Source organism: Corvus cornix, chromosome 15 (genome assembly GCF_000738735.6).
Source record: "Corvus cornix cornix isolate S_Up_H32 chromosome 15, ASM73873v5, whole genome shotgun sequence".
NCBI lineage: Eukaryota > Metazoa > Chordata > Aves > Passeriformes > Corvidae > Corvus > Corvus cornix.
In genome coordinates this window covers 206,370-220,178 of record NC_046345.1, presented here as the reverse complement: position 1 = coordinate 220,178, position 13,809 = coordinate 206,370, and the positions used below count along the sequence as shown (strand labels likewise).

At 39.3% G+C, this 13,809-nt stretch overlaps 1 long non-coding RNA gene across 1 annotated transcript in view; it reads right to left on the bottom strand.

Annotated features, from left to right (window-relative positions):
* The window catches only part of LOC120410835, a 208,878-nt gene extending 196,219 nt beyond the window's left edge, over positions 1–12,659 (bottom strand). The window contains exon 1 of the long non-coding RNA XR_005603176.1: positions 12,508–12,659. This is a non-coding gene — a long non-coding RNA (uncharacterized LOC120410835). The remainder of the gene's footprint in view (positions 1–12,507) is intronic.
* Positions 12,660–13,809: the final 1,150 nt, after the last annotated feature.

Below are 13,809 nucleotides of genomic sequence, written 5' to 3'. Positions count from 1 at the left end.
AAAGAGAGGACTCAAACAAGGTGCAGTAGTGTTTCCAGATTTTAAACAGTAAAAACCAAAAGGACCTAAATACCTGGCTCTTTAAAATTTTGGGCAGAGAGTTTAATATTATATTTATAATAATACTACCAGGAAGCCAAAACCTGTCTTGCACATGGCAACTGAACTCAGAAAATAGACATCAAAAAAACAAGGAAAGCATCATTATAAATCTACTAATCTAATCCCCCAATACAAAATGAAGAAAAGAGGGAATAGGACATGGTGCTTCATTAAGAAACTTTTCTTTGAACGCTGTGCTTTAACGACATGGGACACAAAATAAAAGAAGAAAAAGCAGTAGTTTAAGAAATATGTTTCAATTAGAGATATGACTTTTCCAAGGTATGCAGATCCAGCTTCAGTTTCAGGAAAAAATTATATATATATATATATATATATATATATGTATAATATATCATTTGGTGAGATCAGGGCTACCATGAGAGGAACAAAGAGGTAAGATTGAGCACATTCTTTGTGAAGTTTTCCTTCTCAGGGTCGCAGGTACTGTGGAGAGAAGAACAAGTTAAAAAAAACCCTCAACTTTCAGGATAACCAAAAAAAACCACAAACCTATAATCTGACAAATATTCAGGGTTATTGGTGACGCCACCAACAATAATGGCCCATGAGAGGAACTGCAGGTTCAAGGTTCCATTTCCTTATGGCAGTGGTCCTTCACCCCACCCCTCACTCAGTAACAGGCTCCTGAAAACATCTGTAGAGAACAGCTTTCAGTTTCCACCAGAACTATATATGCTGCCTTCTGAAAGCCTCCATACTATTCCTTTGTCTTGGAAAATGTAAGGACCCTGGAAAACATAATGTTAGAACTCATCTGACTCAGTCTCCTCTTGGGAGCTAAGGCTCCCAGTTACCTTCTTTCTATAAAACCAAATTAGAGGGAAAATCTGTTGCATAAGACCTCTTCTGAGAAGTTCAGGGAGGGCTGTTCCATGCAGGGTCTCAGCTTCAGCATTTACCTGTTTCAGCTGTTCAGACTAATGTTTTCAGAGTTTTACTTCAGAATCCAACACAATAGCTTTCCATCCATGTGTGGCATAATTAATTTGGGTTATAGTGTGGTTTTATAGTAGTTTGAATAGTTTAGAGCAATGCTTGGCAAAGGCACTAATTGTAATTAGATGGCTTTTTCAGGCAATCATTGCACGTAACTGTGCACAGAATGTTCAGCCCAACAGAGTCCTCATTTCAGACAGGACCTCTTCTGTAAGAGCCACATTTCTGGCCTACAACTACAGTAACACAGAGCAAGCAATTACCTGGACTGTGTATAGCAAAAAAAACGACCAGCGTAAAGTCATGTAAAGCCAAGCTGAGAAAACACAGATCTAATTTCGGCAAGATATGGAAGCCTTGTATAGAGGTTTTTTACACAACCAATGATTAAGTTGAAATGCTTGTCCTACATGGTTTTGGGCAAAAGAAGACAAAAACATAAGAGCACTAAGGCTTCAGTAGGTTCAAAGTTCTTAGATATTCCTTACATCAGACTTTTTGTATTAAACTATGAACACAGCATTTCTTGCTTTGATTGCCTTAAAAATAATAAAAAGAATAATTGCCACTTGAAGATTTCCAGTAATTCTCATTCCAGTGTAATTAGACGTAATGATCAGAATCTCTTCTATTGCATTGCAGATCTTCCTTAGCACCAAGGAACAGTGATACAAGTTATTTGCATAATTAGCTTCAGTTAAATGAGGAACAGAGCTTAACACAAGAGTTGCCATTGCACTGGAGCTCCTCAAACCTCCTGCATAACACCACAGTGCTGTGCAATGACTTGGTAAACTGCTTATGTCACATCATTATCCATAGAATTTATTCTATTAAACCAACCTATCCACAGGCTGGCTGCCCCCAGGTTCTTTCAGGGACACATTCCCTTTACACCCCAAAGACAAATTCATGCTTCAGTATTAACTACTTGTAGGCTGCCTGCCTCACCCATCAAGTTTCATGTACAAGCAGGACTGATTCAGCTTCTGATCATTTCCTGAATCAGGAGTGGATCTCTGCACTAAATGCATCATAAATATTTAATGTATGTTAGCATTTGGAGTTAATAAGAATACTCCTAAGAACCCCACAAAAAAATGTGTAATAAAGTTCTCATTTATCAATATATATGAACATTTAGATTCCAATTCCTTGGACCATTAATACAAGTTTTTCCAATAAGTTATGCCAAAAAAGTTACCAGGAAAAAGTAATTTATAGAATGATTTTTGCTTATTAACTTTTTAAAAATAAAGACAATGTCAGCACATGAATTATATGCCAATAAAGCAATATACTTGAATAATTTTCCAGTCACATTGGAAGAAAATCATTTCAGCTTAAAGAAAGGTTGATGATTTCTTTACTCTTTGACTCTCACTGAATGCAGCTAAATGACAATGATGCTCTTGTTCAAGGTCTAAATTATATTTTGATCTATGTGTTCTGTATCTTCCATCCCAGGACTGCACTGTAACACAGCAGATGCTTCTTCTCCTCGACCTTTCCTTCATTCATCTTGAGTAATTCTGTTGCTAATTTGTCCAGCAATTGATCTCCACCTCCACTCCACTCATTATCATTGCAACAGCAACGACTGTTCCACCTCCAGGGCTAATAATAAGCAACGAAATAGTTTAATTGGTTAATAGGTGAGGTTTTGCTACAAGGAGAGCTACCTTCAAAAGCTGCATTTAAAAGCTGCCCCATGGGGCTGGGGCCACAGAGCAAATGCAGCAAGAGAAGTTTGCCTGGAACCTCCCCTGCAGCTCTTGGAGGGATCTGCAGCACATAGCCCAATTTCGGTGCTTTTGTTGTTCTTCTCTAAAGCAGGGATAACAAGTATTTCTCCTTTTCTCTGAGTGCTGAACGAACTTTCATGCATTTACCATTTCTCAATACTTGTAGTTAGTGAATGCCCAGTTCCTGGTACAGTGAAACTCAGGTGTAACGGGGACAGAGAGTTTGATGCTTCACATTGTGACCTGATGCTTCGAAAGCAGAAAGTACAGCAGGAATTGGTCTGGGAGAAGAGGGAAGGAGGATGGAAGCTTCTTATATGGTAGAATTTACTTATATCAAACCAGTCACATGGTTAGAGGTTGGCACATTTCTATTCCATGATGGAAATGGCTTTTTCAGATTGGTACTCTTTAAAAAAAAAAATTCTCATTTATACAGCTGCACATTGGAAATTGTTCCAATAAACATTTGGGCCAGTGGAAAGGAGCTCTCAAAAAAGCCATTTTAACAGGCATTCCCTGCTCAGACCAGGAATGAAAAATAAAACAGAGAGCTGAATCTTCTTTAATATCTTTGGCAAGAGGCTGTTAGAATGAAGGCCAAGTCTGACAGTGCAATTGGAGACTCTACTGTTGGAACATGCTAAATATTTACAGCAAAACTAGGCTGCCTTCCTCCTAATTGCAGTAGATAACCTGGCACAGAGAAGAACATATTGCCATGAAATCTTTCTTATGCAACCTATGAAATAACTTCAAAGGGAAAACATTACATTAAAAACACAGAAAGATACTCAGAAATTCTCTAACAGCCACTTCCATGCTGGTTTAGCCTTTACAAAGTAAAGAAGTTGATGATTCTATTAGCTTCTCTGCCACCTTCTCCATTTCATCCTACATTGTGTAAGAGCAGCTGTGGAAAAATAGCAGGTTAGCTAACTAGAGAAATGCTCTATCTAGCAAAGCATCACTAGACATTTATGGTTCAAGAAGGTCAGGATGAATACATCCTGTTACATCAATTCAAAATAAACCTCTGCTGTCTTATGTCACTCACTCAGCTCATTACTCAAAATGTAACTCTATTCCAGCTTGCTCTGCTTTTGAGAAAAGTTTCTTTGCAGCTTACCTTAGTCAGGAAATTTCCTAAATCCTGACTGACCTTGCTCTTTAGTCATTATTTGCTCTTGTTTTAATTACACTAACTTATTCACTGTATTTCTGTACTTTTTACAGGTCTGCTATTTCCAGTGTCTCAGATATTAGAAAGCATTCAGCAATTTTTGTGCAATGCCCTTTCCACTCTATGTGTTCTTCAAAGCAGCCAGCTACTGATTCACACAGTAAATCAAAAAGCAGATTTATTTTCAGAAGGAAAATAAACGAGCTAGCCAGCATGATGTTAAGTCTTAATATAAAAGTTTTAAAGATTTAACAGATACTTAATTGGAATCATTGGTCAAACCCAATGCACTTTTGGCAAATGTGAATACCAGCCTGGAGAATTCAAGCCTGGTCCTTTATGTGGCTACATCTGTACCCTTAGCTCGGAGCATGAGGGAGACTAGGCAGCATTTGTGGATACCCAAGCCTTTGCCACACGCTTCCTTTTGCTAGCAGGGATGAGCTGGCTCTCCCACAGCACCGAGCTGGAAGCCAAATGCACGTCCTGTGGGGACAGCTCACAGCCTGGCAGCAATTGCTCTTCTCCAGCCTTGACTTGTCCAGGCTCAACTCAGCCCCAGCCGTGGCCCCACAGTGTTTTGGGAAGCCTGGGGCAGGGGGGAGCTCACTCCTGGCTGCAGAGGACATCACACACGTCCAATGAACAAAGGACAGGGATCAGGATGCAGCTCACGTTTCCTCGCAGCCATTCACTCCCTTCTGATTGAACCATGCAGATTTGCAAAGGCTGAAATTTCATGAAGGAATAGAAATGTTTAAGGCTAAGAAAGCCCAGAACAAGGATCCTGCCATCCCTTCAATGCTTACACTTTGTCAGCTCTGTTCAAACACAAGCTGTGGGACTCAACACAACTACTGTACGGAGTGCAATAGGCTGAGCTCTCCAGATGAGACAAATGATCTAATTACTGCTAGGAGGAGGTGCAGCAGAACTGGCAGAGACTGTGACATAGCTTGTTTTGGAGGAACAGATTGGATTTTCTCATCAGGCTTACAAAGGGTCAGACTGTTTTCCGGGAATATGGTGTGCCAGCATTCCTAGGACGAATGCAAGTATTGCCTGCGAGCAGTCCCAACAGCAACTGTAAAACACCTTTTATTGACAGTGAAGCAAAACAAAACCCCACAGTGATCCATTTTCCTAGCACTAAGTTTTAACAGGAAACAAAGACACCCTTTCCAGTCATTTCTGGGAATTCTTGTCACATCAGAAATACAAATCTGTGAGACTTGAACAAAACACTTCAGGAGAGTAACTTACATCAAGAAGTGGGTGTCGTTAATTTAAGACTCTGAACTTCCAGGAAAAAAAAGTCAGTGTGATTTGAGGCACCTTTTTCATAAACCTTCCTCAAAACAACTTGTAACACTTGAAAAAAAGGGCTTTTTTTGCATATCATCGTGACAGTCAAACCCATTTTAACAATTTGAGGAGAAGGGGGAAAAGTGAGAGAAATATCATAATGTCTCACTTGTCACAGCAAAAAAAAAAAAAAAAAGACATTTGACAGCCACAATATTTTGCTTCCCATTCCAAAATGGGCTAAAACTATTCAGTGATGAGTATCTTTATGAGTTGCCTGTGCACTTGAAATTCTTTAGTTCTGACTGGCTGGCAGAGAATGTTCACCCAAGCTAGCATAAATGTATCTAAACTTCATTTTTTTGCCTACTACTGGTCACTGTCAGAGGAAGGATATTGGACCAGACAAACATTTAGATGACTTTGCGTCCATAAAACCCGAAGTAAAATGAAACTGGCACCTCCTTTTCTTTCTCCCCCTACTAAAAGCACTAATGAAAGCTAAATCCTCCAGGTTTTGCTTATATTTACATATGCATAGTGAAAGAAATTTAATTAAGTCAGCTGAAGTATAAAAAACAAGAAAGTCTGTTGTCTTTCTTGTTCCTGCAGCTTTTTACAGCAAGATATCAAAATATCTCCCAACAAGAAAGCACTTCTCGTAAGCACTATGTCTGTTTTATTGTCTAAATATCTTCTTGTTGTGCATGTAATTTTTACTGTATTTAAGAACACATTTTAATGTTCTGACTGGTGGTGGCACTTTTCTGGGAGAAGTTCCTAACGTAGCTACCACTTAAGCTCTGCAACCAAATCTCATGACTAGGCCAATCAACATTTCTTTTTTTTTTTTCCTTTTTGTATCATTAAATGTGATACTCCTTCCCATTGTCCCAAAGAAGCTTTCCTAGAACTGCTTCAGAGATGTTCCTCTATCATCTGCTTCATGTGTGATGAAATAATCAACCTTTCTATGAGATTATCTTTATTTGCTTTTTACTGCACTCATCAGTTTGATTAGGGAATAGAGATCCAAATTCTCTATAGGACACTACACTCACTGAAAAATACTGTATTTGACCTCTGTAATCCACGAAGATTTAAATACTGTATTCAGAATCAGTCAATGAGCAAATCTTTTTTCCCCACAGGCTCCTTATATCCATGCTGCATGCAAAACAAGCATTTATACTCTTCAGACTTTGTCACTAAACCAGCCAACCTTGTCTTTTATAGTTCACACTTCATAGTTCACTATTAAGTTCACACTTAATAATTTAAACCTAAGAGAATGTTGTGTTTCCAAATACTGAGACTCTCAAGAAAAACAGGCAAAAATGTTACTCAGACATTTATTACTCTAAGGTTTGCTGCATTTAGTAAACCAGCAGTGAGCAGAGCATGTAAGGGCTCCTTGTATAGTCATTTTCATTGCCAAAATAATTCCACAAGTAGCTGTCCTTGCATCTGCTGGCTTTAGGAGTTGATATACCACTTGGGTGTAAAAACCACCTACTTGCAAAAAACCTGATATAAAATCTTAATTACAAATGCAAAATAGCATTGCATAACTATTTTGCTAAAAGTATATACTAGGAGAGAGACAGAAATAAAAGTTGTGCACTGAGGTTGTGATTTGCTGAAGTTGAAGGCAGAATGTCAGGGAGCAAGAGATGTTTAGAATGGGGGAAGTTATCGGGCCTTTGAATTCACACACTGATGAATTCAGCATTCAGCATCAGATTTTATCTTAGCTGCAGTATTTCCAGAAAAGTATCAAACAGATTATTATATTGTCCTGGAGGGATAGTACTAATGGACCTCCGTTATCCTTTTTCTCAAAAGCTTTCTCATTATTTTTCTGGGGTTTTTTTGGTGGTATTTCTAAGAATTGCACTACCAGCTGCTATTGCTTCAGGCTGCACAGAGGCTTAGCACATACCCACTCCGAGTAGCTGGGAAGCCACTGTAGGAACACTGTTCTATCATGTATTTGTAGGTAAGTAATTTTTAGAAAAGATACCCTCAGTTATGACCCATTCCTTCCTTAATAGGTACACCATTATTACAAATTATAGCTCTCACAATGTGTGAGACCTAGCTAGTGCACTATAATTACAAATGAAAGCTAATGATTCTTCTAATCTTTGGCTTTTTTGTATGGTATCATCCTATTTAAGATCATAAGGAAAGTAATAACATCATGAATAAGAGGCACAGCTACATCCATCATTTTAAGAGAGGCCTCTTTCCCTCTTGTGTCTTACTGAAGGCAAGAGACAGACAAAATGAAAGAAAAAACTGAGCCTCATTTCATATCTTAAGACAGCCAAGAGTTGCCAAGCTTGTTCTCTGCCAGAATGGAGGAAACACTGTCAGGTAACAAAACCCTAAGGCTTTGTCTGATATCCTCACTGCAGGAAACACCAGAGCTGTGGAGAGCTGTGAATCACACCCATGTGTGGCGCCAAAGGCTGCAGTGCCCAAGCTGCCACAGGTACAACACAAATGACAGTCATTACCCAGCCAAGGAGGACTCGCCCTCAGCACTTGAATTTGGTCAGTCCCTATGATTTCAAAACTTCTAAGCCATTGATAAAGCCAGCCCAAAATTACAGTTCCCAAAGTTCAACCCAAATAGCAACCCAAAAGAAAGATTAAAATCCAAGCCTACCTTACAGGCAAGGACCCTTTTAAATACCCCTTTCATTCAACTGCTGCCCCATATCATCCCTTTTGTCTATCCCAGCATGAGATGAATCTCACATTCAGGCCCAGCATTGACACCCCAAGAGGAAACAGTGCCAGTGCCTGATGATTTCACTGTTCTTTAAATGCCTTTTGACAGCACCCAGTATAACCTCCTCTGTAATTTTTCCAGGAACTGAGGTTAGGCTAATAGGTCTGTGGTTTCCTAGGTCTTTCCTCACATTCTTCTTGTAAATTAGAATATCATTGGCCACCTTCCAGCCAGCAGGAACCTCCACAAACTCCCAAGGCCTTTGCTAGATGGTGAAGAGGGGTCCTGCAGTGCTCAGGGATGAGCTCCATCAGACTCCATGGACTTGTGAATATTGAGCTGGTCCCTTACAATTTTAATGTCCACAAGTAGAAAGTCTTGCACTCAAGATCCTCTGACTCACGGGACCTGGCAGCCCAATCCTATCCACATTCCTAAAGATGGAGGGAACCAAAACAAGAACTGAAAGCCTCCACTTTTTCTTCATCCTTAGGTGTGTGTGGCTCTGGGTGTGAGAGATGCCAGTCGTGCAGGCCTACCAGCTGTACCAAATCGTCCACTCCTCACACATCTTTTTATACACATTGGAATTATTATGAAGTACAGCATTGTGAAAAGAAAATATGACAGACATCACACCTTTACTCATGCCATAATCATAGACTGTCACAATGCAGGAATTTACTCACAGTCATGTAAAATAGCCCCACTAGGGATAAATGAAATGGTAATTTCATTTGATCAACTTTTATGCCCTTTGTAAGAGTTACAGTTTCAAGATCAATCAAGACAAGATACATCCAGCAGGATATTTCAATACATTTTTGATCCATGTTTTTCAAGCTTCCTGTTACTTTCACATTCAAAAGACACCACCACAGTTCTGCACATATGATGTATCTTAAAAGACTTCAGCTTTGCTTCATATATCTTTATGCTCACAAGCCGAAACTCTACTAATTAAAAATCCTCTATTCAATCTGTGTAGCAAATGAGACACCCAAAACCTCTCAAGATTTAGCTCTAATACAGGACTGACAAACATTTTCCAGCACTGACTGCCTCCTAAAACCACAAGTTCTTCTCCCTTCTTCCCACTGCCCAGACACAGATTCTTCCCCTCATTTCTGTGGCAGGGAAATGTGGTGACACAGACCAACACAAACTTGGGGTAGACTCCACCAGACAGCCTCAATCTGCATGACAACTGCACTGACTGAAAATATTTCATAAAATACATCAAAATTGAAATGTTCACATAGAAATACTTGAAAAAATTATAAAAATTATTAAAATAATGGCAATAGATAATGTGCCCTGGCCCTAATCCCTTCAACCATTTAAGTACTCACCTGACTGAAGCTTTTGGGACCAAGGAATTTAAAAGGATATTTAAAAATTGGTAAAGGAAACCTAGACAAGATTTCAGATAATAAAATACTAGAGTGAATAATGCATGGGAAGATTTGCTGATTATTTAGTATAATAGTACATATGAGTTTACAATCTCGCTTCTCTGGCTGACTCATTTAGCTTCTGAGGTCTGACTAATCACCACTAAATCTCATGGTACTAGTTAAGGAAATCTCTACTAAGTAGAACATTTGTTAACACCCTCCCCAATAATCTGCAGCCATTACTGCTCACTCACATTAAGCTACAGCCATTCCCTGGCACATGTCCTAGTAAAATAACCATCCCAACTCATTACATTTCCCATTAAAGGAATAAACAATATATTCACTATTGAAATTAGATCAAAATATTGAAAGATTCATAAAAATCCTCCCACCTCATCTGGGAAAGAGGAGATAGACATTATCGTAAGCACTTTGCTTACTGCAAGACTTTTGCTAGCAGCACATCAGTGTCACAGCTAAATTATGTTATTCCAGAAATGCCAGCCTTCATAACTGCAAAAGTGACCACAATTTCAATAAACTGGAAGGATACATCAAGGGCTATTTAACGTCAGGATGAAAGGAATATGGCATTAGCCTTCCATTTCTTCTCCACTCCTTCTCTGCCATTAGCCGCCTGCTTGCACTTCAAGATCAGTTAAAGTGAGGTTAGCAGCTTGTCTTTAGCAGTATTTTAGCGGTCTTCAATTCCATTTTACAGTCAGATCCCTAATACTTTAAATCTACATAAATCAATTACTTGGGTGGCAATAGCCATGGTGGCTTAGGTAGCAGCCACACAGCGTTTCTAAGATATTAGGCACCTGGCACAGATTCATCAGATACAGCCCTGCAGCCAAGCCTTCAGTGGTCTAACCTCGCACAGCGCAGTGCTCCCTGCTCCCTCAGGAGCAAACAGGATGCAGCAACAAGCACCTTAACCAGGAAGGCTGGAACACCTTGGCAGAGCATGCCCTGGTTAAAGCCACAGGAAAACAATGGCTTTGGACTGTGCTCCTCCAACATTCACAAAGCTTGTATTCTGAAACAAGTGCCACGGCATTGGGCACTTGGAAGCAATAATCGGGTTGTAAAAACTTACAAGTGACCATGAATTTTCAATCTCATCTTTCCATTAGGATTAATTGTAAGCAGTGTAATAGTCATAAAGCAGCCCCAGAGAGAAAATCATCTCTGTAATTAATTGTGCCATTTGACTAATAAAATAATGTATATTTCCATTAACAAAACTGAATGCAAACAGAATTGATTTTCAGCTTTCTTTGATGTAAACACAGCTTATTATCTTGATTAATCCTTCTGCAGGCTTTGTTTTCTGGAAGACATCTCAAATAAAGCCACACACAGGCAGTATTTTTACCGTTATAGCCTCAGATATGATGTAGGATCCAAGACCCGATACAAGGAACATATTCATGTTACTAATGCTAAAATCACCTTGGAAGTAGATCCCTGTTAGTGAAGTGGCTGCATCAGCCCTGGGGCTCAGTTCTAAGAGCATCAATTTGTGGCAAACGGCCTGGATGCTCTGACCCGTGCCTGACGTGGAGGGAAGCGCTCCCTGCCACGGGGCAGCCCCGGGCACTCCGGGATTCACCATTCCCTTCTGATCTTGAAAGCACCATTATCTTCACAGCCCGCTCTGAATTTCCTGGGGTACCTGCTAAAAAGGTTTCCAAAGTGACATCTATTCTGTGATTCCGAATACTCTGTGATCTTCTTCCTTCACGTCCGCGCTGGGTGCCCGTGCCCAGGCACTGACTGCGGCTGCTGGGCCGGGGCACCCCGGGAAAGGGCATTTCAGAGGGGGCAAAGCCTGCACAGCCCTTGTGCCAAAACCCTCAGAGGAGCACAACCATCCCAAAACTGATAATTAGGCTGAAATACTTCCCTCTGGTGGCAGAGTCTATTTCAGCCTATAGAAATAAGTGCTTTTTTAAATTCTTCTATTCGAAAATCAAAAATAGACTTTTTTTATTAACTGTAGAAACAGCCAATACTGTTCAAAATGCAGTCTGGTCATGGTCTCGGTCCTTTTGTCCTCAACATCGTAAAGTGCACATCAACACAAAAATCTTAAAAGTACAGAAGATAACATTCAAAATCAACAGGACCAAAGCCTACACTGAAGTGCTTTCCTAAATCAAATTTTGAATCAAATAGCACACTGTTTAATTAAAGAACTTCATTTGCATTCCCACCTTTCACTGCATTTACAGCACATTGCTCAATTATATTTTCTAATCATGACAAGAGATGCAAAATCTCACTCACTACTTCTACTCCTTAATTTGCAAAAAACCTTTACAGTTTGCATAAATATTCACTGAAAAATAACTGAAACACTGGAGATGCAGGAATATCCTTTGTATATTTTCCACACACACACCTCTCAAATTAGAGTTTTTCCAAATTCCTTTCAGACCCATCATGGAAACAGAACAGCATAGTGGGATGTGCAGTAACACAGCTTGGATGAGGAATATACAATCCATATTATAAAAGGTAAATTTGGGACTACTGAAGTAAACTTCACAAATCTGCATCTGAAGTACCACGGTGCCACAGTGATAAACAGGCTGAATATATATTCTTTACCTTAAACAGTATTTAAAGACATTGCAAACTACTCACTAATTTAGAACAAATTTTGTTTCCAGCAACTTGCCTTAAAATCAGTCAATGCTTGTTCACCAGTAATGATGGTCTCCTTTTAGAAACTGCACAGAGCAGCAATTCCATCATTAAACTGAATCATAAATTAATTACCTCATTTTTTTTCCCTGCAAACTTTGCTTTGATTGTTATTGTAAAGGTTCTATCATCATTTAAATATGCAGCTTTAACAAATAAGTTTTCTTGTGCTCTGTTAATCTTCTTGCTCTTTCAAGTTTTTAAAGTCAGTCTGAAAAAGCTGCGTGCAATTGCTGAGCAGATGAGAATCCCTCTGCAGGGAGGAGTCACCAAGGATGAGAATCCCTCTGCAGGTAGCTCTCCCCACCAAGGATGACTTCATACTGCTTCAGGCCAGAATGCCCTTACATTACTTACTTTTATTTTGTGTGTACTCCACCTCTTTATCCCTGGAGGGGACCCAAAGGACTTCACACAATCAAATGTATGGAAATCACGATCCATTTAATCTCTTCTCAAAATTTTTTCGACTGACGCAGAGGAAAACAAGGGCACAAATACACAAGGGTCTGCACTTCTAGTAAAAGCACTTCTAAAATGCTGCCTGCCCTTATCTGAGTGGCTGGGTGGGTGGTTTCTCACTCACTGCACTACAAAGCAAATTTGTTTGAATACATCTATTGTGGAGGCTGCCTGCTTCCACTGGGTTGTCTCTGGGGCACCACCTTTTATTCTCATTAGTGAAGGGACGCCATTGGGAATTATTTAATCTCAGACATTAGTCTGGAAAACTGTTTGTTTTGAGGGCATTTGGTTTAATATACATAACAAAAGCGGTAGACAGTCTTGGAAGGAGAAACAAATTCTCATGTTGTTTTATCAAACATGACAAATAAGCATCTCTGAATCCTTTACTTCATTACAATTTCAGATGCAAATAAAGATAGAAACCTAACATTTATAATCCTTAGGCTTTTCTTCCGTCTCATAACCAAGGGAGAGACTTAAATTAAGATCAATTAAGATTGTTGTCAATAAGATTTAAACCAACAATGAAAGGAAATTCGTTGTGAAAGTGTTGAATGAGAGCATTATTTCCCAAACACTGCTATCAATCAGAATTTAAATATCTTTTCACTCATAGTCTTCAAAGCAGTCACCAAGTATTACTATGACCTTTGTGTTACAGATGAGGCAATTATGGCATAGAGTAAAAACCTCATAAGCTTCTTGAAAGTTCTGCCTTGAAATTTTTATCAGGAAAAAACCTGCATTTTTTCCAGTGAAAAGCTGAAATCAAAACCCTTTGTGTTATAGAGGTGCAGTCAAAATGGCCCAACAAGTAGAATGTAACAGAACGAAAATGGAAATTACTATCGATATCTTAAGACTTAAACTACCTCCAGCTCAGCCTCTCACTAGAAACCTTGGCAAATGCATAGGCCTAAATTGACTCTCATTGCTTATATGCATTTAGATTTCTGTGTATACAGCTTCCAGAGCATTATAATCTATAGATTATAGATAACAATTCTGAAGCTATTATTTACAACCTTATTCAAATCCACAAAGTCACAGACATGCAGTGGTACAGTGTCTATTAAAGCAATTCAGACTGTTCATGCAGCAGAGGGTAGAACCAGGGAACTCTGAGGCTTCCTTGCATTTAAGGAATTTCCTGGCATTTAGGCTGTAATATTTTCAGGCTTTGCTTTCCTC